The sequence below is a fragment of the Dendrobates tinctorius genome, unplaced genomic scaffold (genome assembly GCF_039654945.1).
Source record: "Dendrobates tinctorius isolate UK_male_01 unplaced genomic scaffold, ASM3965494v1 ptg000007l, whole genome shotgun sequence".
Lineage (NCBI taxonomy): Eukaryota > Metazoa > Chordata > Amphibia > Anura > Dendrobatidae > Dendrobates > Dendrobates tinctorius.
The window spans coordinates 45953411-45977576 of NW_027361675.1; the positions used below are offsets into that span (position 1 = coordinate 45953411).

The following is a 24166-nucleotide window of genomic DNA, read 5'->3' on the forward strand; positions in this document are numbered from 1 at the left end:
ACATGAGAATTAGTCAGTATCACAAATAACATTTACATCCAAGTACCTTATAGATGACGTCGTCTCTGGAGTCGTTCTCCTTTTCTTCTTCTTGTCCAGACCCCATGATGAGTTTTCTCATCCACAGCGGCCTCTGCAGACTTCCATCTTCTCCGGTCTTCTGCAGCAAATCTCCACACGATCCCCTTAAAGATAGAAGTGTCATTATAATGCTCCTAAATAAAAATATCTGCAATATACTGTCACCTTACACTATTCCCCTCCCTCCTCTAACATCCCTCTGTTCACCATACTGTCTCATCATATATTTACCCCCTCACTCTCTATACTGTCTGCTCACACATACCCCCGACACCCCATACTGTGTCCACATACATTAACCCGTTCGCTCCCCATACTGTCTGCACCCAACCCCCATACTGTTTCCTCATACATACTCTGTGTCCTCCCCACACACATTAAATCCACCCATCCCCACTCCAAATCCCTCACACACATTAAGTACCCCCACTCCAAATCCCCCACACATTAACCCCATCCCCACTCATTAACCCCCATGCCCACTCCAAATCCCCCACACATTAAATAACCCCCATCCCCACTCCCAAATCCCCCCCACACATTATGTACCCCCCACTCCAAATCCCCCACATATTAAACCCATCCCTACTCATTAACCCCCCCAAACAATAACCCCCATCCACACTCATTAATTCCATCCCCACTCATTAACCCCCCGCCCCTACTCCCAAATCCCCCAACACATTATGTACCCCCCACTCCAAATCCCCCACACATTAACCCCCATCCCCACTCATTAACCCCCCACACACATTAACCCCCCATCCCCGCTCAATAACCCCCCACACATTAACCCCATCCCCACTCTTTACCCCCCACACAGTAACCCCCATCCCCACTCATTAACCCCCCACGCATTAATTCCATCCCCACTCATTAACCCTCCACAAATTAATTCCATCCTCACTCATTAACCCTCCACAAATGAATTCCATCCCCACTCATTAACCCTCCACAAATTAATTCCATCCTCACTCATTAACCCTCCACAAATTAATTCCATCCCCACTCAATAACCCCCCACTCAATAACCCCCATCCCCACTCATTAACCCCCCACTCAATAACCCCCATCCCCACTCATCAACCCCCATCCCCACTCATTAACCCCCCATCCCCACTCATTAACCCCCCACACATTAACCCCCCACACACATTAACCCCATCCCCACTCATTAACCCCCACACATTAACCCCATCCCCACACATTAACCCCCATCCCCACACATTAACCCCCACACATTAACCCCATCCCCACTCATTAACCCCCACACATTAAACCCATCCCCACTCATTAACCCCCACACATTAACCCCATCTCCACTCATTAACCCCCACACATTAACACCATCCCCACTCATTAACCACCCCACGCATTAACCCCATCCCCACTCATTAACCCCCATCGCCACAGATTAACACCCCCCATCTTCGGTGGTTTCTTCAGCTCCACAGTGGAGCACACTTACCACCAGCGCTGAGAGTTCACTCTGGGCGCCGGGGAGTGACGTCAGCAGCGTGATCACATGACATGTCACGCTGCTGACGTCGCTCTGGCCCGGCAGTCAGAGCTGCAATTTCACTGCCGTCTATACAGACGCCAGTACAATTGTTCCCAGGGAGCCGGCACGCGCACCTTCTCTGCGCCAGCTGTCAGCTTGACAGCTGACACAGAGAACCGCTGACTCCCAGGCCGGGGGGCGGCAGAACGCAGCCGCCAGGGAGGACACTGCGGACCGCTGCATTAGGTGGCCCGGACTGCGCCCCCTGCCGGCTGCGCCCGGGGCAACTGCCCCGACTGCCCCCCCCTAGATACGCCCCTGCTCCTGGTGTACTGGCCTGTCTCCTGGTAGCGTCTCCAGCCTCTGGACACTATGCTGACAGACACAGCAAACCTTCTTTCCACAGCTCGCATTGATGTGCCATCCTGGATAAGCTGCACTACCTGAGCCACTTGTGTGGGTTGTAGAGTCCGTCTCATGCTACCATGAGTGTGAAGGCACAATCAGCATTCAAAAGTGGCCAAAATATCAGCCAGAAAGCATTGGTACTGAGATGTGGTCTGTGGTCCCCACCTGCAGAACCACTCCTTTATTGAGGGTGTCTTGATAATTGCCAATAATTTCCATCTGTTGTCTATTCCATTTGCACAACAGCATGTGAAATTGATTATCAATCGGTGTTGCTACCTAAGTGGACAGTTTGATTTCACATAAGTTTGATTTACTTGGAGATATATTCTGTTGTTTAAGTGTTCCCTTTATTTTTTTGAGCAGTGTATATGTCCCCCATATATGTGTGAACCATCCAGGTATATATGTGCCCCATCCTGGTATAATGTCCCCCATATATGTGTGAACCATCCAGGTATATATGTGCCCCATCCTGGTATAATGTCCCCCATATATGTGCCCCAACCAGGTGCATATGTGCCCCATCCTGGTATATATGTCACCCATATATGTGCCTCTTCCTGGTATATATGTGCCCCCCATCTTGGTATAATGTCCCCAATATATGAGACCCATCCAGGTATGTATGTGCCCTATCCTGATATAATGTGCCCAATCCTGCTATGTGCTCCATCCTGGTATAATGTGCCCTATCCTGTTATATACAGTATGTCCCCGATCATGGTATATATGTCCCCCATATGTTTGCCCCATCCTGGTATAATGTCCCCCATCCTGCTATAAATGTGCCCCACCATCCTGGTATAATGTACCCCAGCCAGGTACATATGTGCCCCATCCTGGTATATATGTCACCAATATATGTGCCACCCTATCCTGGTATAATGTCCCCAATATATGAGACCCATCCAGGTATGTATGTGCCCCATCCTGCTATTTATAGCCCCCATATATGTGCCACCCTATCCTGGTATAATGTCCCCAATATATGAGACCCATCCAGGTATGTACGTGCCCTATCCTGATATAATGTGCCCAATCCTGCTATGTGCTCCATCCTGGTATAATGTGCCCTATCCTGTTATATACAGTATGTCCCCGATCATGGTATATATGTCCCCCATATGTTTGCCCCATCCTGCTATAAATGTGCCCCACCATCCCGGTATAATGTCCCCCATATATGTGCCCCATCCTATGTGCTCTGTTTTGTCTTACATTACCTTCCCCCACGTTCCCACGCGTCTTGCTGAGCTTATTTTACATATTTTTCCGGTTTTGATGCAATTTTCGTGCAGATAAAAATCGCTTTTTTTTAGCACAGACATGATTTTTTTCACGTGCATTTTTCGGGCTCTACATAGACTAACCAGAAAACCGCACAGTTCAGCTGCGTCTATAACCGCACAGTGAGCAGGAGACGCAGCATTCATGCTATGTGGGAACACGGCCTTACAGCGCTGTGCTATATGCGTTCATTGCTGGGGGGAGAGGAATTGCTGGTTAGGCAGTTGTCTCTACAAGAAGAGAACCGAGCCCATCTTCTTCACCGTGCATGAGGTAAAGTACCGGGAGCACCAGGACATGGGCACAAACATTGAGAGCGGACCTGTCACCGGCACCCAGGGAGAGCCAGGGCTGAGGGGACCGACACTAGCCAGCCATGGCTGTGAGGAGAGACCCTCCACAATGCAGAGTGCGGAGAGTCCCTGAGCCAGAGGAGGGAGACAGACGCCTGGGAGTCGTCACATAGACGGCCGGGCGGTGCCAGAGACACCGAGACACGAGAGGGCGGAGCGGAGAGCGGCACATCCACACACAGACACCGGAGCCCGGGGTGATGGCCGGCCAGCAGCGCTAGTGCGGCGGTGAGGGACCACGGAGGTAAGAGGGGCACTGGCCTCAGGCTGCCACCCCAGGCAATGTCATATGGGCGCCAATGACAGAGGAGCCGCCATCCTCAGCAGCAGCCGGGCCGGGAGGGGATGGAGGGTTAGGAGAGGATACAGCAGGGATCTGTATCTCGTCTCCATCTCTGTCACTGTGCAGGAGGGGATGGCGTGGAAGTGGAGCCTGTGCAGACGTGTTACCAGGAGGGGCTGATGGCTAGAAGCTTGGCACTGGGAGCCGTGCCCACACCATTAGCTGGAGCTGCCATGGGTGCAGTGATTCATATAGCACTATGCTGATGAAATCGGGGAATTTGTGTGAAAAAGTCTAAAAAAAAAATCAAATATAATAATCAATGAACGTAATTCTAAAAATTAAAAAAAATTATAATTGCAAAAATCTTTTCTGTAGACAGATGTTATGGATTCTTGGAAGGATTAGCGAACGTTAAATAGATTACTACTAAAATATAGTCATAAAACTGAGATACGCGCTGCAAAAAAGGGTTAATGTGACCTCTAGGAACAGGAGTGCAGTGACAGTGGGCTCCCTGCCATATGCCAGCACTGGTGGGTGCAGTCTGGACAGCCTGTACCCATATACTTGGAAGATCACAGCTTACTGTGGGCGCCTGGAGCTGCCTTGGTACAGAATATTTACATTCGGTAAAGTGCAGAAGCAATAACTGTATCCAGCCTGCCTAATACATAGATGTGCCAACTGGAGAACCCCCTGCGCTCCCTAGCAATCATATTCAGGTCAGGGCAATCTGTGGGCACTCTCCATACCAGTGCATGAGTTATATTGGGTTGTGCCCATTACCATGTGTGCTCTGGCCACTGGAGCCATTCTTTCTTCAGCTTTATATTCTGGCTCATAAACACACGGTTTTGCTACATGAATGCGCATGCACAAGGGCATGACAATGTCCTAATGACCAACATTCAATATAAATATATGCTAAATATAGTTTATATATTTATTATTAGTAGATGCCTGCTCTGTAACATTTAACGCATCTACTTTTCCTTTTTGGTGGTGATTATATCATTGTAGCAGTATTATGCTTTATCATCGAAGATAAAACATTTGGAGTAACGAAATACAATGACACAATGGAAGTCGGCTGCACTCCAAGTTTGCTGCAAAAAGGCATATTAATCCAGCATGTGATATATATTAACATACTTGTGTGTTGGTGTGTATATATAAACTGCTCAAAAAAATAAAGGGGGCACTAAATACCACATCCAGGATATCACTTAATGTAAGATTCCAGATGCAAATCTTTATTCATTGCATAGTGGAATGTGTTGAGAACAATAGAACATAAAAATGATGAATGTAAATCAAAATGAATATCCCATGGAGGTCTGGTTTTGAAATACTCAAAATCAAAGTGGAGAATCAAATCACAGGCTGATCCAACTTCAGTGGAAAAAAACTCAAGACAAGGAAATGTTTATCAGTAGTGTGTGTGGCCTCCACATGCCTGTATGACCTCCCTACAATGCCTGGGAATTCTCCTGATGAGGTGGTGGATGTTCTCCTGAGGGATCTCCTCCCAGATCTGGATTAAAACATCAGTCGATTCCTGGACTGTCTGTGGTGTGCGGCCCTCCGAAGAAATGCCTCCCCACACCAATACTGACCCACTGCCAAACTGGTCATGCTCAAGGCAGTAGAACGTTCTCCACGGCGTCTCCAGACTCTGTCATGTCGGTCACATGTGCTCAGTGTGAACCTGCTCTCATCCGTGAAAAGCACAGGGTGCCAATATCGCCCGGCACAGTGCTGTACTGTAAGCACCACAACCACTTGTGGACGTCGGGCCCTCATACCACTCTCATGGAGTCTGTTCCTGACAGTTCGAGCAGACACATGGATATTAGTGTCTGCTCATTTTGGAGGTCATTTTTCAGGGCTCTGGCACTACTCCTCCTGTTCCTCTTTGCACAAAGGAGAAGGTAGCGGTCTGGGTGCTGGGTTGTTGTCCTCCTCTGGTCCCCTCCACATCTCCTGGTCTGTCTCCTGGTATTTGCTCCATGATCTGGACACTGTGCTGACAGACACAGCTACCCTTCTTGCTACAGCTTGCACTGATGTGCCATCCTGGATGAACTGCACTACCTGAGGAAATTCTGTGGGTTGTACTGTAGATACTGCCTCATGCTTCTGTATCTCTAGGGATGAGAGCAAAATGCAAAAGTGACCAAAACAACAGCCAAAAAGGATGAGATCATAGAAATGGTCTTTGGTCACCCCTTGCAGAACCACTCCTTTATAGGGGTTGTCTTGCTAATTGCCTATATCTTCTACCTGTTGTCTGTTCCATTCTGTTCCATTTCCATAACAGCAGGAGAAATTGATTCACAATCAGTGTTGCTTCACAACAGTTACATTGTATTGTTTAAGTGTTTCTATAATTTTTGGAGTAGTGTGGCAGTGTATGTGTGTGTATATATATATATATTGTGTGTGTATATATATAGATACATATATACAAAATAATGAAAATTATAATGTAGATAAAAAAATTACCGTATATACTTGTGTATAAGCCGAGATTTTCAGCCCATTTTTTTAGGCTGAAAGTCCTCCTCTCGGCTTATACACGGGTCATATACCTGGGGGTCGGTGGGGGAGGGGGAGCGGGGGTGTCAGAGATCATACTTACCTGTCCTGCCGTAGTCTCTGCAGCCTCGCTTCTCCACTGTCTCCCTGTCTTCAGCGGTCACGTGGTACCGCTCATTACACTCATGAATGTGCGCATATTCATGAGTGTAATGAGCGGTACCACGTGACCTCTGAAGACAGGAAGGGAGACAGTGGAGAAGCGAGGCTGCAGAGACCACGGCAGGAAGGGTGAGTATAGCGATATTCACCTGTCCCCCGGTCCATCGCTGCTCACCACTGTCTCTGCTGCATCCTGTGTCAGTGACATTTAGGCAGCAGGAGGCGCGGTGACGTGATTAGTGCGTGCCGCCCCTCTGCTGGCTGAACAGTCACTGACACAAGAAGCGGCAGACAGCGACGATGGACCCAGGAGAGGTGAGTATGGAATTTTTTTTTTTTGCATCATATGGGGGCATAGTCTATGAAGCAGCATATGGGGGCATAGTCTATGGAGCAGCATATGGGGGCATAGTCTATGGAGCAGCATATGGGGGCATAGTCTATGGAGCAGCATATGGGGGCATAGTCTGTAGAGCAGCATATGGGGGCATAGTCTATGGAGCAGCATATGGGGGCATAGTCTATGGAGCAGCATATGGGGGCATAGTCTATGGGGCAGCATATGGGGGCATAGTCTATGGAACAGCATATGGGGGCATATTCTATGGAGCAGCATATGGGGGCATAGTCTATGGAGCAGCATATGGGGGCATAGTCTGTAGAGCAGCATATGGGGGCATAGTCTATGGAGCAGCATATGGGGGCATAGTCTATGGAGCAGCATATGGGGGCATAGTCTATGGGGCAGCATATGGGGGCATAGTCTATGGAGCAGCATATGGGGGCATAGTCTATGGAGCAGCATATGGGGGCATAGTCTGTAGAGCAGCATATGGGGGCATAGTCTATGGAGCAGCATATGGGGGCATAGTCTATGGAGCAGCATATGGGGGCATAGTCTATGGAGCAGCATATGAGGGCATAGTCTGTAGAGCAGCATATGGGGGCATAGTCTATGGAGCAGCATATGGGGGCATAGTCTATGGAGCAGCATATGAGGGCATAGTCTATGGGGCAGCATATGGGGGCATAGTCTATGGAGCAGCATATGGGGGCATAGTCTATGGAGCAGCATATGGGGGCATAGTCTGTAGAGCAGCATATGGGGGCATAGTCTATGGAGCAGCATATGGGGGCATAGTCTATGGAGCAGCATATGGGGGCATAGTCTATGGGGCAGCATATGGGGGCATAGTCTATGGAGCAGCTTATGGGGGCATATTCTATGGAGCAGCATAGCATGAAACGCAAAAGTTCAAAACATTGTTACCCTTTTGCATTATGCTTAAAAAAAGCCAATGTAGCCTAAATGTCACATGTTGGACTAATGCACCTTTTTGCAGCAAACTTGCAGTGCTGCCTCCTTCTTTCAGTATATCTGATCTTGAAATGGTGGTCTGCCTGGGATTATCCACCACCAGGCGTGCTGCCTGATTAATGCTTCACTAGCCGCGACTTGGAGTGCTGTTTGTACTGCAAACTACAATGGAACAATGTGATGTGAATGGCTTTTGCATGGGAAAATCATTTATATCTTTGCATGAATGTCTCATAAACCTGATTGGATCGGAGGGGATTTACCCAAAAAGAATTTGCAGATGTCACTACATACAATGTCCCTGCAGTTGCTGTTTAGTATTGAGCACTGTTGTCAAACAGCTGCTGCCTTGTGCTTCACAGTCACAAATCCCAGGTGTGTTTTTGACAGCCAGATATATTTGGTGCTTCCATAACAAGACACGGGGTGGGGAGAACTGATCAAGATGATTTAATTCTCAGGAGTCACTGGATTTATTAATGTTTTATTTGTGTTCTGAACGAATAGTTCCTTTCATTTGTGTATTACAATGTAGATAAACAGTGGAGTAATCATTAATGAAACATTGTGTAGCAGCTACAATGCCGTATTGTTTTATAATAGGTTGGTATGACATGCTGCCAAGTATTTGGATGCCAGTCTGTGAAAAAACTTGTATCAGTGTAAAGAGGGCTCTAGCAATTAGGTTCTGAAAACTAATATGATCAAGTGAGGATATACAGTGCACCAGACAGCCATAACATAAAATCAGCCGCCTCCTCCTTTGCGCAGATCCTCCTCTTGTTGCTATTGACAGTGGATAGTGGTCAGCATAAGCTCCCTCTAACTGGTCTGTCACTATGCGGCCTCGTATGGAGTAATCTGTGATAAACTATGGCCCCGTGTCGTCACACTTGTTTTGGAAGCACTGGAATAAGATTTGCTAAATTCATTAAGAGACATGCACCGCTTTAGTGAATTTAGCACATCTTTGCCCTTCTGCCAGACATATACACCAGGCAGTGACTGGTGCACCTTTCTGTGACATATACGTCGCTTTTGTGGCATAAATTATAAATTTGTCAGGTGCACTTGGTCATGCCGCACCCTGCCCACTTTTCAAAGATAGGCAGTAGTACTTGTGTAAAAACACCAAAAGTCAGAAAATGTTTGTGCAACTTTGAATTCTGGCAAAAACTGCTTGAATCAGCCCCAATGTGTTTTGACATTTTTTTTCCATAGCTTTCCTTAAAGGGGTCTTCCTGTTTCAGTAAACTATTGTCCCCAGGCAGAGTTTCAGTTTAAAAAAACATACTGCTTTACTTACACTCCCTATATTCATCGCTGTGTCTCTGCTGCTACCTCGATTTCTGTTTGTCTGCAGTGCTGCAGTCCCATCAACAGCACTGCAGTCAGTCACTGAGCTCAGTGGCTTCTGTTGTCTACATCAAAAGAGCCGCTGAGCTCAATGATTAGCTACAGTGCTCTCAGCATGTCAGCACTGCAGACAAACAGGGAGACACAGCACTGTACCCATGGAGAGTAAGTAGATTACAGTTTCTAGCTTCCTGATGTTTCAGGAAACAACACATGGACATTAGCCACAATGAACGGACTCCTACCTTTTCTTTTATATTGTTGCATTGATACCTCTAAGGCTGTGTGCACACGTTGCGGATTCTGCTGCATTTCCGCTGCGGTTTTGGCCCTGCGGAAGCGCAGCAGTTCCGCTGACATGGTACAGTACCATGTAACCCTATGGCTTTTCAAAACCGCTGTGCTCACGCTGCGTTTTTTTCCGCGCGGTTTTGCTGCGGTTTACAATCCGCAGCATGTCAATTGTTTGGGCGGTTTCCGCAGCGGTTTCACACCTTTAACATAGTAGAGGCGTGACACCGCAGTGCTAAACCGCAGGCTAAACCGCAGGCAAACCTCAGGTCACTTTACCTGCGGATCCGCGCGGAAAAACCCACGCAGCTGAATCTGCAACATGTGCACATAGCCTAATGAGCATGTGCAAAAGTCTTTGTGATTGGTAAATCCTGTGTTATCCTATATAACGTGTGTATGGAGGTATTACATGTAATTGTAATCCTGCCTTTGATGAGAAGAAGGCTGCTGAAAGCTCTTCCCAATATTTTTTTTAATTAAAGATCACAATCTGAAAAATAATATTGTCATAAATCACAAAAACGGATGTAACACAAAAACCTGATTTGGATAATAAATCATTTTCTGACTACACACACTCTCTTTAACCACTGGATACTGCGAACACTCAACAATACCTGCCTTTTCAGAGGTGCTCAGACTCACTACTATAGCCATCAGAATAGGCACTTGTCAAGTTTGTTTGGATCCTTATGGTTACCCATTTTGTTACTTCCAACTGCTAGAAACACATCAACTTGGTCCAACTGCTAGAAACACATCTTGTTCCAACTGCTAAACACATCAACTTGTTCCAACTGCTAGAAACACACAAAAAAAATTGAGCTTGATCTAAGTTGGTATACATGCAGCATATAAACACATGTTCACATTGGCCATACAGCCTACAAAACCTACAAAAGACAAAATGAGAAAAACCCTGCTGTAATTAAATAAATAAAAAGCAAAAGTGCACTTTAGTAATTCAGAGTTCTTAGTAATACTGTATTTGATCAAACATAGCATAAAAGCCGTCCCACCATCATCAAGGTGACTCTGTGATCAGGGCGGTCCTATACTGACTAATATTAAAAACCTTATCCTGTGTCAAATTTGACGTCAGTGTGTGAATAAGGGCAGACAAAAGGACCGGGTCACAACCACTAGACACCAGTCTGGGGAAGCCTTATATACAATTTCCAGCTCAGTAGAGGGAGGCCACACCTGGCTTGCACAGAATGCAAAAATACAAAGAAAAAAATATAAAAATTGAGTTTGGTTTGAGTTGGTATACATGCAGCATATAAACACATGTTCACATTGGTCATAAAGCTTGTTTTTTTCTTTGTATTTTTGCATTCTGTGCAAGCCATGGTGTGGCCTCCCTCTCCTGAGCTGGAAATTGTATTTAAAGGCTTCCCCTGACTGGTGTCTAGTGGTTGGGACCCGGTCCTTTTGTCTGCCCTTATTCACACACTGATGTCAACTTTGACACAGTATAAGGTTTTTAATATTAGACAGTGTAGTACCGTCCACTCCCCCCCGATCACAGAGTCACCTTGTCGATGGTGGGACGGCTTTTATGCTATATTTGATCAAATACAGTATTGCTACAAACTATGAATTACCGAAATGCACTTTTGCTTTTTATATATTTAATTACAGCAGGGTTGTTCTCCTTTTGACTTTTGTAGGTTTAGAAACACATCAACTTGTTCCAACTGCTAGAAACACATCAACTTAGAAAACACCTGACTGCTCTACTTCAAGCGTGTGTGCACCTTGTGTTCTGCATTTGTATCAATTCGCTATAATAGGGACACTTCTACACAGGCAGGTGCTTCCCTCTTTCATTGGCTGTTGTTTTCTTTCAGGTTCTTTTCTTCTTCATCCTCATTTCTGCCCACTTCTGTTGCTCCCTGTCAGACTCAATCAGCGCTTTGCCCTGGGGGAGATTGCTACATTATATGTGCCCTAGCTCTTGCCGAACCTCTTCACAAACAGGTCTTATAGCATCTATAATGAGTTTTATAGGCTGGACACCTACATAATGCATATTCCATAATGAGCATGCTGCTATGGGGAGCTTCATGTCAATCAATCAGTGACTGAGGCTCTCCGCCTCTCATTATGTTCCTCTTCACCAGGTGGGGTCCTCACACTTTAATATCATCAGGGACCTCTAGTCGGGAGCTCTGTATGAATGTAGCTGATCCGGACTCAGACAGTACATTTTTGATCTGCTGCTTTTATTTTCCTTTTTGTCAAGTAGAAGACAGTATGGTGAATTCTCAAGGCTGAGGTATATTGTAGTTTAGCTTTGGCAGTGTCTGATGAAATAACGTTTACTGGCCGTTCAGCTAAGTTGTTGGCCTCCGTGAAGCACAATAATTAAGTATTCATGCATTGTGAGGAGGGGGACAGCCAGGCTATATGGGATGCACCAGTAATTAATTCAGCCTGAAAAGCTGACAGTGTGGTTAAGGAGGTGCTGGGAATAATGTCTGTTATTTTAAGACTGACTATTTCTAAGATTGTACAGAGAATTACCATAGATAGTAGCTTGTAGCATTAACCCTTGGGTTGCTTTGCAAGGAAGGGAATAGACATAAAGCTGTAGATGTCACCAACGTTTACTGTACTATTTCTGTCTACTGGCAGATTGCTGTCGTTTTCTTTAAATATTTTGCAGAGATGAAAAATACTTGTCTGTCTTGTCTTTATATGCAATTGCCAGGTTTTCACAAGCCAATACCCTTCAGATAGAATGAGGAGCATGAATCTAAGTCTTTCCCGTAATAGAATTGTGTAGAGTACACCAAAAATCAATTTCATAATGCCATCAAACTGCTCTGCCTCACTAGTAATACAGTTTATGTATAGCGGGCACCTGACAATATAATTTAAAAAATGTTCTAATTTTTAATGACATTAGAGGATGATCCCAATTCTCTCTTTTTGGTTTATTGCTTTATCCGTTTTTTTCCCCAATATAAACTAAAAATGTTTTCAATAATATTGCCTTTATTAGCACAACAAAGGAGGTGCAGCACTCTGGTATTGATGCCTTCATTGTCTACATAGACACATTGCTGTAGATACGAGTGTGACTGTGGCTGTTGTTGTGGCTCAGTTCCATTTATTTAACGGGGTTGTGCACTACTCGAACAACCACACCCGAGTAAATTTACAACACTGATACGCACCTCCAGTGCCGGTACCATTCCAGCAGTGCCGGCACTTGCTCTCCGGGGCTTGCGTCACATTATGTCATGAGAGCCCTGCAGCCAATCAGTGCTGACTTCACTGACATCAAGTGGAAGTCATCTGGCCATTCACTTCCTCTTGAAGGCAAGGAGAGTGAAGCCAGCACTGATTGGCTGCAGGGCTCGCGTGATATAATGTGACATGAGCCCCGGGAGAGCTAGTGCCGACATTACTTGGAAGGGTGCCGGCAACGAATGTGATTATAAGTATTGTTATTTTACTTGGTGTAAACTTGCTGATTGAGACGGGGTTATCATAGTGGACAAACCCTTTAAGGAATATGTAGCTGCATTATCTGCACGTATGTAAATAAAATTAAGGGTATGTGCACACGCTGCGGATTCTGTTGCGGATCCGCAGCGGTTTTGGCCCTGCGGATCCGCAGCTGAATTAGCTGCGTTGTACAGTACCATTATATCCTATGGAAAATGGAAACCGCAGTGCAGACGGTGCGGAATTTTCCGTGCGGTTTCCAATCCGCAGAAAGAATTGACATGTCATTGTTTTCTGCGGATTTCGCTGCGGTTTGCCATCTCCTCCATTGTAGAGATGATAAATCGCAGGACAAACCCGCAGGCTAATCCGCAGATAAACCGCAGGTCTTTTGACCTGTGGATTTACCTGCGGATTTTGGAAAATCCGTGCGGAAAAATCTGCAGACCAATCCGCAGCGTGTGCACACACCCTAAGGGTTTATGACTCAGATCCACAAGATCAAATATTGATGGCTGTTCCTAGGGACCATTGTAGCCCGCAATACTTTCTCTCTGTAAACTCATTTAATGCAGTGTTTGTATGATAACAGTTTTCACAGACGCTATTTCTTCTGCGGACAGACACAGCCAATGTGCAGGCTTAAAAGGTACTGTTATTAGTCAATGCTTTCCAAGTGAAATATAGAAGTAGGTGCTGCCCTAGTTCCTTGAATCTAATATGTACCTGAGGAAGGAAATCTTATTACAGCAATAAGTGGAAAGGAACTTTTGACTATTGTGATTTTGAAAATAGGGCATGCTTTGATCCAAGTAAATGGAATTATACACATTACTGAATGTGCATCTAAGGAGCCTGTAGGCACAAGATGGCCATCCCCTTCAGTGTTTCTCATTAATAACTCATCACCACACCCATTATGATAAGCCTAACCTGAAAAGAACTTATTTTGACACAAGAATCTTAGAAAATCAATACTTGCATGGCAGCTTTTAAATAACCACTCTGGGCTGATCCACTCTTTTATAATAACTGCAGAGGAGGGAGTGGTGCATGACACTATTCATAACCCGCTGCCTCATTCTCTGCATTAAGCATGAAACAGCTTTGATAAAAAAAGATCTTCTCAAAATGTTCCTTTAACGTCACTGCTGTTTCATCAAATTTTGCAGCACGGAGTGGAAGGTGGGCTGAAGTACAGTGCAGCTGCTTTCTAGTGTTTTATTCCACTCAGAGCTAAATTTGTAACTACATTGCTTAGAGAGACAGACCAGCAGAATTCCCTCATGTCAATGTGTGCTAGTATCCACGGAGTAGCTCAGAGACAACTGAAAATTAAGATAAGACCTGCAGAGGGATGAAGCTGTTGAAAGGACACAAGTCATATAATGGCCCATAATAGTGTTATTCCTCATGTACACACATTTGGCAGCTTATTATTGACCCTGACCATAAGCACCAATTTTCTTTTATGATATAGGATACATGTGATGAAAAAAAACAGCATTGTTTACTGGGTCATGTTTAAGAGCTTGCATGAACATTGCCATAAAATGTAATGGGTACTGATAAAAAGTTTCAATTATTTTAATTACTCATTGCTCCTGTATCACAGGAGGCTTATAGTTACCATCTGTAAATTTGAAAACACTTGTTCAATCAAAACTATCTGAATAAATATAAAAGTGGTTTTGTAGGCTATTACGTTGATGGCCGCCACTAAGCAGCACAATGAAGGGAAGCAAAACTTACTGAGGGGTCATAGTCACAGTAAAAAAAACTGCAAGTAACCTAATTTGCTTAATTGCATCGTCAGAATGTAGCCTAATACACTGCTCACTAGGGCGACCGGATCTCATATGGGGGGGAAAAAATGTCAGAATCTTGTTCGTCTGGACCCCACAAAACGATTCCCCTTTCCAGATATTGAGATAGCCAAAATTTGAGCTCGATCAAACGACGTTAACCCGTGCCGCTCGTCGCTCAAAGTTTGAAAAAATCCAAATTGAGGTATTTTAAGATTTAGGTATTTTGCATAGTCTGTTAGACTATAAAGAATGTGACAACAACATTGCAGAAATAGCCCTGACCAAATTTTCGAACCATTTGTGGTATTTGAATGCAGAGTTGGTGGGATTATCGTTTTTTGATCCCACCATTACAGACAATGAAAAGTTGTTAATGGCTAATAAATTGCTCAGTAGCACAGATGAACCATCAGAGCACGCTAACCTACATGAGTTGATAATTTTACATAGTTATCTAATCTATTCTAGAGCTTTTGTTAAAGTAGTTTTTGAAACCTCAGAATATAATGCTCGGCATTTGCTTACAACTTGCAGGACATATTGCTTTTGTTCTTCATCTTTTGTCAGAAGGTCGATAAAGTCGGTTACTTCCTACCTCTTTTAATTTTTCTTTCCTAACTTTTGGATTAACAACCCTAGCGTGCTCTGATGGTTCATCTGTGCTACTGAGCAATTTATTAGCCATTAACAACTTTTCATTGTCTGTAATGGTGGGATCAAAAAACGATAATCCCACCAACTCTGCATTCAAATACCACAAATGGTTCGAAAATTTGGTCAGGGCTATTTCTGCAATGTTGTTGTCACATTCTTTATAGTCTAACAGACTATGCAAAATACCTAAATCTTAAAATACCTCAATTTGGATTTTTTCAAACTTTGAGCGACGAGCGGCACGGGTTAACGTCGTTTGATCGAGCTCAAATTTTGGCTATCTCAATATCTGGAAAGGGGAATCGTTTTGTGGGGTCCAGACGGACAAAATTCCGACATCGATTTTTTGCGGTCACCCTACTGCTCACAAAAAGATAGGGATATTTGGCTTTTGGGCGAAATTTATGGAAAATGTAAAAAGTTAGCGCTACAGTGATATTTTTTCATGAAAGTAGGACATTTAAGTAGAAGCATGTAATGGTGATTTCCTCATCTCAAACAATTTATTGAAACAAAAGCCAACAACAGTGGTGGATATACCCAAACAAAAAATGACCACGTCTCAATAACTTGTCAGGTGGCCTTGAGCATCAATTACAGCTTGAGAACGACATGTCATGCTCTTCACAAGTTGAGTTATTGTCTGCTGAGGCATGGCATCCCACTCTGCTTGAAGATAGGCCCTCAGGTCTTTATGATTCTGGGGTACAGAGTTATGAGCCTTTACATGGTGACTCAGGTGATCCCATAGGAGAAAGTGCAGGCCACTCCATTTGAGGTACCCCAGTCTCCAGCAGCCATTCCCTAATGATTGCCCTCGATGAGCTGAAGCATTATTGTCCATGAAGATGAAATTAGGCCTGTATTTTTCAAGCAGAGGCACAATGACTGAATTATGTTTTTCAAGTACTAGGGACTTCACTGTACCATTTGCAAAGTGTAGGGCAGCTCTGTATTGTCTAGACCCACCTGTGCACAAAGATGATGACACCTGGATACTTTTTTTTCCAACTTCCTCTACCTGTTTGGACTTTGTTTGGACAGCCCAGCATCTTTTAAATATCAAGAACCACTTGTACCCTTTGTAAAGTGCTTTGTATTGATCCCTCTTATATGATGTTGTGGTGGTGCCCTCCATGCTTCTTTCTCATGCTGCTGATGAAACTCTGTGACACTCTAAGCTTAGTGGTCACTTCCTTCTGAGAACATCATTCTTGAAGCCTCAAAATGGTGAATTACTCTTGATTAATTGTTATGTGTTGTCTCGGTCTCATGATGTAAAAATGTGAACAGCATGATGCGGAGCACTGTTTAAATACCAATTCCAATTGAACTCCTTTTTTTGGGGTGATTCATGGATCAAACACCTGTTGTGAATTTTGCCATTAAGCTCATTTTTAGACAACAGCAAGTTGTGCAAAAAGTTCTGAAACATTGAACAGTTGGACATGTGTATTCAAAAGTTTAGAGAGGGTCTCACCTGTAAAAGTTAGAGTGCATTTTAGGTTCATCCTGAAATTTTGTTCGAAAGCCAAATATCCCTAACTTTTTGTGAGTAGTGTATAAATCCCAAGTGCCATTCAGGGGTCAGGGGAAATTTGCCATTATATCTCATGACCGGCACAACTGAGCTCTACAAATAAAAAGTATTATTTTTAATGAAGGACAAGCTCCAATTCATTCATACCACTACTTCCATATGTAAAAACAGTGCACTTTCCCTTTAGTATCCTCATGGGTAAAATGATTTGTTATAAATTACATGTATATAAACTTAAGTGCATGTAAACATTGCAAAAATTATTCAAAGTAGATGATTTATCTGTATGCCTTATTCATATCATTGGTGTATTTTTTATCGTTCCCTGATGTTTGAAGAACAACTTAAAATAAATTAAACTTATTAGTTAGAAAATGGGGCTGCCTGTTTTTGCAGAGGGTCTCTTATCTACATTTAAAATATGGAAGCTGACAGACATTTTATTTTAATCTCTCCTTCCCAGACGCCATTAGTTGATCGTCACATAGTGGTCTGTCAGACATTATGGTAATGGCATGGTATTTTTTATGGATGAACAGAAATAAGCCTGACACAAAGATGAGACAGGTCAAGGTGGCCGTACACACTAGATTACAGTTGACTATTTGTTGTAAAAACATTGAAAAAATAAATGTCTGATGAACAATTGTTCCGCCAGTTACATTTTAGTTTTTGTTAGTCATTATGGTGCCCTTAGTAAGTAGTTAACTCCCCAATACATATGCACGCTTGGCTGAATGAAGAACAGAGCTAGAGTAGGTTTCCACTAGCCAAAAATAAATAAACGAAAACTGACTAGCTACTTGTTTGCCTATAGATTGTTGTTTAAAAACTTGTTTAGGCAGACACCACACTTCTGATGTGCACAAAACGATCAGTAAAAGATTATTCTATGTTCATAGACTCTTATTGTACTTGGCAGCACATAACTTGTTTACACAGGATGATGTGCTTTGATGAAATGTCGGCGAAGCCCCCCATGCAGCACAGAGAGCCGCTGCCACCCCAGGACAGAGCGCTACTGCCCCGGGATAGAGCGCTGCCACCCCACAGAGCCCAAGCCACCCCACAAAGCCCAAGCCATCCCACAGAACCCAGCCACCTCACAGAGCCCCGTCGCCCCACAGAGCGCTGCCACCCCACAGAGCAGAGCCCAAGCCATCCCACAGAGCACCGCCGCAACACAGAGCACCGCCACTGCACTAGCCTGGGATGGGATTTCCCAAAGGTCACTGCACGTGCCTGGACCAACGAACGACCCCTGTGACCACTCCACCACCTGTGCCAATCCCTTCCCTGGTAAGCTGAATTCAGACTGTAAGACGGACCCCCATTTGCCACATTATTTTTTTTCCTTATTTTCCTTCTGAAAATTTGGGGTACGTCTCATGATCCGGTGCGTCTTATAGTCCGAAAAATACGGTAATTGTTTAGTGTAAGCCCGCCTTAAGCTTCTGTTACGTTTCTCTGACAGTGACTTATCTGCTGGAGAAACAAAAGGATCTGGCAATTTAATTCAACCTGTCTCTTTCTCCCTGTTGTGTGGTTTTCTTTTTGTCAAGGAAAAGTGAGAAGGCCTCCATTCACTTTTTACATGTTTGGTTGGTCTTGCCAAAATTAGTGGGTTTAGCTTTATTTTCAGCCTTTACAGTTATTCAAAGCATCCAAATAAGTTTGGCTTCACTAGAAGAGCAATGTATTTCCAGAAGTTAATATCATTATAGAGGAATGAATGAGCTTTCAAAGGAAATAAAGATCTTTCCTATAACAAATGTTCAAGTACTAGCGGTGTGACCCAAATACAGTCAATTTCTAACGATACTTCAACCATAATTTCAGACACCATCAACTTTTTTCCAGATGGTGGTGTTTCATCACTTAGCTAAAGCAATTGTTTTTTTAAGTTAATCTGACAAATTTAATCATCAAAATCGTCCATTTTCTTCACATACATGTATCATAAAATTGTAACCTGTTCATTCTCAAATAAGGTGACCAGGGATACTCATAAGTATATGATTTGTAATTGGATGTAGCTAAAATGGATCCAATCCATCAACAATAATCTCATGGAGAAAAGTTTATTTGAATAGTGGATCAAAAATGTATTCTTACACAAGCTTTGGTTTACCTATGTGCCCAAAGATATACCCATCAACATTTAAAAGTTCAGAATTTGTACACTAATCAGGAAATCAGTTCAGATTGATATTAGGCACATAAATATTTTTTTTACTCAACTTAATAATAAGTTGAGTCGTGGACCCCGATAACAAGTGCAGTGTATTATTAACAGATACCGCTCACCCATGTACAGTAGTGATTATTTGGTAGTTTGCCCCCATGCTGTGAATTATTGAATAAAAACCAACAAAAGAAAAAATTGTGCTGAACCACCCCTCACAAAGTATTAGTGAAACGTGCGTCGGGCTGTTGGTGGGTGAGCATCCATGCAGTTTGTCTATTACATGCCTTTATCATTATCTGCATTATTGCATTTTATTTGCACTTGCACTTTCCAGGATGTTTAATTAATGTTGGTACTTTAATTTTTGTGTCATCTGACCACAGCACCTTCTCCCAATTACTCACAGAATCTTCCAGGTGTTCATTGGCAAACTTTAAACAGGTCTGCACATGTGCCTTCTTGAGCAGGGGGACCTTGTGGGCAATGCAGGATTTTAAACCTTTACGGCGTAATGTGTTACCAATGGTTTTCTTGGTGACTGTGGTCCCAGCTGCCTTGAAATCATTAACAAGTTCCCCCCGTGTAGTTTTAGGCTCATCTCTCACCTTCGTCATGATCAAGGATACCCCATGAGGTGAGATTTTGCATGGTGCCCCAGATGAATGTCGATTGCCAGTCATTTTGTATTTCTTCCATTTTCTTACTATTGCAACAACAATTGTCTCCTTGTCACCCAGCGTCTTACAGTTTTGTAACCCTTTCCAGATTGTGCAGGTCTGTGATCTTGTCCCTGACATCCTTATAAAGCTCTTTTGTCTTGCCCTTGTAGAGGTTAGAGTCTGGCTCATTAATTGAGTCTGTGGACAGGAGTCTTTTATAACGGTGACTATGTAAGACTGCTGTCTTTAATGCAGGTAACAAGTTGATTAGGAGTGTCTAACTGGTCTGTAGGAGCCAGAACTCTTAATGGTTGGTAGGGGATCGGATATTTGTGTCTTACTGCAAAATGCAAATAAATTTATACAATGTGATTTTCTGGTGTGATGACACCGGTGGTGTCACTGGCGTTGCCTAGGGGGCGCTATCAGGGGGTCACGTGAATGAGTGCAGGGAGTGCGAGATATTCTGTTCTTGAAATTCTGTGCCCTTTTTTCTCCATACTTAACTCTTCATTATTGTGGCAAATGGTTCTATTTTAACCTCATTGGTCCACAGGACTTGTTTCCAAAATGCATCAGGCTTGTTTAGATGTTCTTTTGCTGTCTTCTGATGCTGAATTTATCTGACCCGATGAGTTCTTTATATCGCATATCCGTTGCCACATTAAGCTATAAGCTGATACATGAGAGGTGCACAAATAGACATTTTAGGCATGCATGTATTGCTCTTCATTGCATTAATAATTTAACAGATATGCAGATATGTTTTGTCAGAGTATTTCCACACGGCTGGCTCCCTCGAGCTTCTGAACTGGCCATCTGAGACTGCGGCATCTGCGTGTAGATTTAGTTTCTCCCTTGATGGCTATTACTCTTTAATGTACCAATTATGTTTTCTGGGGCTTAGGATGTAGAATAGATATTTTAAATACTCCGCCATGTTGCTACAAAACTATCTTGTGTCTGTGAGAGGGGAATCCCTGCAATAAACATGCAAAAAAGAATAAATAGAGAAGAGATTAAAAAAATTTTTTTTAATGCTTACGGTATATAGGAGATTTTGGTGAACTCACCTATAGCTCTTCGAGTTTATCTAAAAAATGCAACCTCTGTCCTTATGCTCTGAGCACGCACACTATGCGGTCACAGCCTATACTTACAGTTAGGTCCATATATATTTGGACAGAGACAACATTTTTCTAACTTTGCTTCTAGACATTACCACAATGAATTTTAAACAAAACAATTCAGATGCAGTTGAAGTTCAGACTTTCAGCTTTCATTTGAGGGTATCCACGTTAAAATTGGATGAAGGGTTTAGGAGTTTCAGCTCCTTAACATGTGCCACCCTGTTTTTAAAGGGACCAAAAGTAATTGAACAGATTAAATAATTGTAAATAAAATGTTCATTTCTAGTACTTGATTGAAAACCCTTTGTTGGCAATGACTGCCTGAAGTATTGAACTCATGGACATCACCAGACGCTGAGTTTCCTCCTTTTTGATGCTCTGCCAGGCCTTCACTGCGGTGGTTTTCAGTTGCTGTTTGTTTGTGGGCCTTTCTGTCTGAAGTTTAGTCTTTAACAAGTGAAATGCATGCTCAATTGGGTTGAGATCAGGTGACTGACTTGGCCATTCAAGAATATTCCACTTATTTGCTTTAATAAACTCCTGGGTTACTTTGGCTTTATGTTTTGGGTCATTGTCCATCTGTAGTATGAAATGACGACCAATCAGTTTGGCTGCATTTGGCTGGATCTGAGCACACAGTATGGATCTGAATACCTCAGAATTCATTCGGCTGCCTCTGTCCCGTGGGCGCCCAGGTCTTTTTGCATTGATGAGTTCACCAATGCTTTCTTTCTTTCTCAGGATGTACCAAACTGTAGATTTTGCCACTCCTAATGTTGTAGCATCGGATGGGTTTTTTCTGTTTTTGCAGCTTAAGGATGGCTTGTTTCACCTGCATGGAGAGCTTCTTTGACCGCATGTTTCCTTCACAGCAAAACCTTCCAAATGCAAGCACCACACCTCAAATCAACTCCAGGCCTTTTATCTGGTTAATTGAGAATGACAGAACGAAGGGATTGCCCACACCTGTCCATGAAATAGCCTTGGAGTCAATTGTCCAATTACTTTTGGTCCCTTTAAAAACAGGGTGGCACATGTTAAGGAGCTGAAACTCCTAAACCCTTCATCCAATTTTAATGTGGATACCCTCAAATGAAAGCTGAAAGTCTGAACTTCAACTGCATCTGAATTGTTTTGTTTAAAATTCATTGTGGTAATGTCTAGGATCAAAATTAGAAAAATGTTGTCTCTGTCCAAATATATATGGACCTAACTGTACATTACATTGGCGTCTGACCAGACCTGTTTTTTTCAAGCAATAGCTAGTCATCTCTGTACAAAATCTTCAATAAACTAAAACTTCCAACAAAATGCACTAAAAATAAGCACAACAGGTGCCAGGAGAGAAGTATTCCACTTTATATGGCTGAATAGGACAAATTTAGGGGGGGGTTTTTATTATTATTTTCTTCCTAGATTGGTTTGTTCGTTTGACAGCTATGATTGGTAGCTTTATGCTTGAGGTCATTTCCTGCACTTTATTAAGTATGCTCACATTGGTTGTGAGTTATATACAAAGGCTATATATAGAGAGGGATTTCTGTATAGGGTTCTCCTCATTTTGTTTTGTTTATTCTTAATATATTCCTCTTAGGCCATTTTTGTTTCAAAACATATTTGGAAAGTTGAGCTTCTGCAACTTCTATGTATCACTGTACATAGCATTCTGAAGAACTGTTAAAGAGAAGCTGATGCAATGTGCCCCATCCACAGGCAGCAGGTATCAGGCACTGGCTGTATTATCTCAGCCAGGTATGTTTCACTCAGAAACGCTGCAGCGTTCCAGAGAAAGGCCTACTTTAACAGTTCCAGGGGACTGAGCCATGCAGCAGGCCAGTTGGGCGGGCGGGTCCCTATCTGCCGTGAATTGGTCAGCATGTATCAGCCGTCAGCTTCTCTTTAACTCATTTTTCTGTCTCTTATTTTCTGTAGCACAAAGAGGTTGCAGAGGCCAGACTGTCCAATACTTTTTAAATATTTTTTTTAGCCAAAATAAAATAAAATAAAGAAAAATGCAAGTAAATAACTGCCAATGCGCAGATTTTAATGATATTCCTTGAGAAAGCCACAACAGGCGAAACGTGCGTTGGAGCTGGAGATTTACTGGGCCATAAATTACTGGTATTTATAATCCTCGATACATTCTTTCTGCACTTTATTTCAGATTCCCTCCTTTCTGACCACTATTGCACTTTATATTGACTATTTCTAGGATTATGTATGATTAATTTAATTTAATCATGGCCCTTATATCTACCATGTGATTACTATCTCCCTATATTATGGTATTATATTATGTCAATTGTTTGCTGGTTCTCCCTTTGTTCTTTTTTACAAAATATTGTAATTAATAAAACTATTTTAAAGTTTCCATATATTTTGACTTCTTTGGTTTATTCACATTCTTTGAGAAGGTGTTTTAGGTTTACAATAAAAATAGCTTCTCACACAGAAGAGCTGCATGCATGGCGGTACACTTTTCTAGCAAGGACATTTAAAGGGTTCACTATATGTGGCTACAGATTGCTGAATCACGAAAGTACTGTATGTGATGTACACATTGTCACAATTCCTTGTGCGAGTGGGCTGTCAGGTGACTGCATGTGATTGCATGTATGTACACCGGATGAAACAAGGCAGCATAAGGCCGCAAGTATGCAAATTACATACATGTGATTTGTCTGCCCACTCATATGGGAAACACAGAGGGATCGTGCATGTGTACAGACTTTCACTGCAGACTTTTCTTTTTAGACCAGAGAACCCCTTTCATTCTTGTCTTTTGTTAGCCATGTGGTCATTTGCAATATTCTAAGAAATGTGATGCTGTAACAACTGTGCAATGACTGGTTACAAAATAGCTTATTTGTAAAATTCTCCCAATGAAGGATGAACGGTGGTGATATGGCAAGACTGAATATTGCAGGCCAAAAACCAGCCTTTCCAAAGTATTTATAGTTTTGGTCTTATTCTGCATGTTTACAATGCATTACAATGTAGCCAGGACTAGGCTCCTCTCCTCTTCTCGTCCGACTACATGCACAACCGACCCCATTCCCTCACATCTCCTCCAGTCTCTCTCCCCAGTCGTCACAACTCACCTAACTACAATCTTTAATCTCTCCCTCTCCTCTGGCATTT

At 43.1% G+C, this 24166-nt stretch overlaps 1 protein-coding gene across 4 annotated transcripts in view; it reads left to right on the forward strand.

The window, feature by feature from the left end:
* Positions 1-3617: 3617 nt before the first annotated feature.
* Positions 3618-24166, forward strand: part of RAI2 (retinoic acid induced 2) — a 93318-nt gene continuing 72769 nt past the window's right edge. The window contains exon 1 of one of the 4 annotated variants that reach the window (XM_073574235.1): positions 3618-3877. The gene's annotated coding sequence lies outside the window, so the exon portion shown is untranslated. The other 3 variants (XM_073574244.1, XM_073574254.1, XM_073574228.1) reach the window with 3 other exon arrangements.